The sequence below is a fragment of the Hipposideros armiger genome, unplaced genomic scaffold (assembly GCF_001890085.2).
Source record: "Hipposideros armiger isolate ML-2016 unplaced genomic scaffold, ASM189008v1 scaffold_157, whole genome shotgun sequence".
In the NCBI taxonomy this organism is placed as follows: Eukaryota; Metazoa; Chordata; class Mammalia; order Chiroptera; family Hipposideridae; genus Hipposideros; species Hipposideros armiger.
Genome location: NW_017731507.1, coordinates 706,836 through 710,165, shown reverse-complemented (window position 1 = coordinate 710,165; position 3,330 = coordinate 706,836).

Genomic DNA, 3,330 nt, shown 5'->3' with positions numbered 1-3,330 from the left:
TAATGCAGAAATCTAAAAAAAGAACTCTGTATATCACTACATAAATTCCTTTTTTTTTCATACTTTTTTGAACACCTAAGTTTATCTGTAGGTTAGAAAAATGTATACTAAGAATAAAAGAGCGGGACTGTAAATGAAGCAAAATACACACCCATTCAGACACATAGTGTATCCTTAAAAGCAATCAAGTCTGTAAGCTCTTCACTTGACAGAAGAGAAGTTGGAGCAAACTTAGTAAAGCCAGCCAATAAGAAGGCAGACTTACTTAATGAGAAATGCACCAAGCTGCGTACATAATGCTTTTTAAAATTAGGGCTTAAGAAAAATGAAAATAAACCAATGTGGTTAATTAGAGAGCATTAAGTATGTGGCAAAAACAGTCAAGTGCAAACCTGCCTGAAGGTCACGTGGTCCTTGAAAGGTAAATCTACATCCAGACAATCGTGAACAACTGAAACTAAAGCATCATTTATTAAGGAAAATGGTACATCTCATTTTCAGCTACTGCAGAATCACAGCATACTCAGGCTGTGGTTAAAAAAAATAATAGAAAAGGGAAATCTTCACTCAGAATGTGATCAAGTAAAACTCCATCCTGGACATCTGTTTTATTTATTTTTAATTGAGGTTCTGACATTGACATGTTGTGTAATGTTAGAAAAAACCACCTAACCTTCTTGGACCTGTTTCTGCTTAAAGAAAATGGATTTGACGTTCCCTTTTAGATTTATTTAACAATGTATTACTCCACAGCAAATCTTGGATTATTTGGCATGCTCAGAAAATAGTTTTCCAAACGGTGGAAAATGTACTCATTTCAGTGCTAAAACTTGGCATTCAGAATGTTTTACTAGATTTGTGTTTATAGGCACATGTTGTGCCTGCTTCTGTTTTCTTATGGAAAAGAAACTAAATGCCAGTTCATCCTTCTTAGTAAAATTAAGTTTGCTTGAGGAATTGATACTTTCCAGTTGTGGTTCTAGGTGGCATTCTTGTGCTTAATGTTTTTCTTTGTGCCTTTGCTCAGACTTCACCTCCAGAGTCTAGTAGCCCTTCCTGCAATAGTTACTCTCCCTCTTCCAATCACCAAGCACTTACTAAGTTCGTGGAGACATGGCCTGATGGAGGACTTGGGAAGGTGGCGTTATCTTAAGTAAAATGCACATGTTTTCACATATGGATGTTATGGATTTACGTAATACCACTTGGGCTTCTCAAAAAGCATGTTTTGTTTTCCTTTTGGGGAATGCGATCACCATGGGGATGGTTGGGTAACTGGGTAGCATGATCCTACTGCTATACATATATAACCCGGAAAAAATTGTTCTCTGTGAATATGGTCAACAGCCTTACAATTTTCTCTCCACCTTAGCTCTCTCAGGTCAAGAAAAAATAAANACCGGATTGGGACCAATATTGGGAGTAGAATTTCCGGAACTTAGTGGGCTTTAGATGTTCAGGGTAAGGGGACATGACAGTTCCATGGTGACTCTAAACCTTCCATTGCTGTAATTGAAATAAACAACCAAACTAGTACCCAAGTCAAGTAAGGCCAAGTGATTATTTCCTGATGAGACAGACTGTATGTGAATAATGACTACCTGTGGCCCAGCGGCCTTAGTTCAGCCAGGCACAATGGAGGCGCTGCTGCTTCTCACTGGCCGTGGCCACAAAGCCACCATGATGCCAGGAAAACGAACAAGTTGAAAATGTAGACATTGCCAACTCCACGGCTCTAATGGAAGAGTGCTCATCTGATTTTCTGGGATGTCAATATGTTTCATTAACTATGAAACAGTTGAGTTTTTAAGACATCTTCATTAAGATAAGTCAAAGCACTAACATACCATAATGCAGATTGCAAGGATTGCCTGCAAGTCCCTAGGAGATAAGCCAGTATTTGCATGAGCCAGTAATTTGGCAGGATGCCGAGCAATACGCGCCATACTCCAGCAAGCGCTCTGTTCGCATTTCTTCTTGAAACCATATTTTCTGCATTGACTATCTGGCAGATTTGGATGGCCTCGGGCTGATAATTGGCAACGGAGCGGTTAGACCAGATGGCAGTTATTTATTTATTTTAGAAAGGAAAGAAAGGGAAGGGGAAAAAAGCATGATACAAATTGGGAAGTCCATTTTTAGTTATAGGACAGGAAAATAAAGGAGAAAAGAAATTGATTTTAAGCAGTTCCAGATGTTGCATGCTGTTTGATTCTCAAAGTCACATCTAAAAGGAGAATGTCATTATAAACACAAGACCAAAAAAAGAGAAGAAAATAAAGAATCTACAGAATAATGTTCAGTTGGATTTATTTGTGAGGGTTTGTATTTACAGTGAATAAGGCCATTTTTTGGGAGAAAAGTCACACAATTTACATATGAATAATCACTTTCATACTGTGTCTACAGGAGGAACAGAGCAGCTGACATTTCCATAGCGTTGTGTCTTAATCACCAAGCCCTGTGGAGCCCACCTTGCTTGTTTCAGGAGCCATCTGTGAGGTTCTGTTGTGCTTTGCTTTTGTCTAAAGCAAGACTCTAATTAGCATCCATTAATTGAGTGCTAAGAGCACCTTCCATCAGCCTTCTATCTCACTTTAGTTGGAGAAGAAATGAAGGGAAATTATAATTCTTGTGATACATTTTACCTTGTGCTGAAACTATATGCCAAGAGTTTCCTTAAATTCTCTTGTGTGGGGTCTGTTCAGTGGGCCTGTGAGGCTTTGATGAATCAAGTTCTAGGGAATCAGTACACCTGATCGTAGTGAACAGCTTGATGGCAGGTGCCACTGAGTTCTTGTCATCTATGATCGGGTTGCATTGCATGTCGTCTTCCATTGGATCCACACCATCCAGATGCCTCATTTTGTTCTTAAGAGACAAAGTACTAGGACTATCTCCTCATCTTCCAAGAGTGGGGCCTCAGACATGGCATTTCCAACAAGCCACCAGATGTCATGCTCATGGTTTGCCACAATCTGAAGAATAGGGCTGTAATCTATCATTAAAGGGATTTTGTTTGTTTGTTTGTTTTTAATTAGGAATTAGTATTCAAGCATAAACCAGCTATGTGACCCTGGAAAGATTATTTCTCCTCTCCTGATCTCAGTTTCTTTGACAGCAAAATAATGTATGCTGCTGTAGGGTTGTTACGTTGATTAAATTAGAAAATCAGTATGAAAAGCCTTTACAAATCAGGAAAAATGATTTTGTATTCTGACTCTACTCTGTCATTTACAATTAATGAGACTTTGGAGTACTTACCTAACATGACTTAGCTAATGTTTTCTTATTTGTAAATGTGATTACTCTATTGGGCAGTTATGAGAA